Here is a 915-nt window from a genome sequence, read left to right as displayed (position 1 = left end):
AAAAACCGCGTCAGCCGGGGCGGCGCAAAAACCGCGTCTGCCGGGGCGAATGCAAAAAAAACAAAGAAAAAAGCCCGCGCTTAATCAAAAGAAAACAAAGAAAAAAGCTTGCGCTTAATCAAAAGAAAACAAACAAAAAAAGTTCGCGCTTAAGCCTGGCGGTGGAACCACCGGGGCAAACAGACCTGGCGATCGAGTGAGTGGGCCGCCAGCCGGGGTGAGCCAAAAAGTGCAAAGTCGGAACCGCGTCAGCCGGGGCGGCGCGAAAACCGCGTCAGCCGGGGCGGCGCAAAAACTGCGTCAGCCGGGGCGGCACGGAAAAACGAAAACCGCGTCAGCCGGGGCGGCACGGAAAAACGAAAACCACGTCAGCCGGGGCGACATCAAAATGAGGAAAAAAAAAAAAACTGCCTTAGGACACCTGCGTACACTTTCATGCGTTTGGGCATATCTCTCTGTAACACGCGCGCCCCTCGTTACGCGCGGCACTCTGTTTTCTCCGACACCCATATTTCGGCGGCATGTGGCACGCGCGCCCGTCCCTACGCACGGCACACCGCAGTGCTTTCTCGATATTTTTCTTTTCCTCCAACACCGTCATCTATAGGCTTTTAGTGACCTGTTGCTCGTGGCAAAAGTTCGCTAGCTCTGACACCTCTTGCATGCGCACCGTTTTTGCGCACGGTGCTATGCCGCAAAGCACGGCAGTCGCATGCGTTTCTCTCAGGCACCTCTTTTTTGACACAACGCTGTGGTGCTTAGAAACACACCCGCCGCTTTTGCGCACAGAACTCCACCGTACAGCACGGTAGTCACGTTTGTTCCACACGAACAGCAGTGTGCATCGTGCTACGACACTTTGAAAGCTTTTTCTTCCGAGTCTCGACCGCGCTGTTCCTTTCGTACTTGGCGCGG

The sequence above is a fragment of the Rhipicephalus microplus genome, unplaced genomic scaffold, assembly GCF_043290135.1.
Source record: "Rhipicephalus microplus isolate Deutch F79 unplaced genomic scaffold, USDA_Rmic scaffold_824, whole genome shotgun sequence".
NCBI classification, from domain to species: domain Eukaryota; kingdom Metazoa; phylum Arthropoda; class Arachnida; order Ixodida; family Ixodidae; genus Rhipicephalus; species Rhipicephalus microplus.
Note: the sequence above shows the minus strand (reverse complement) of the source record.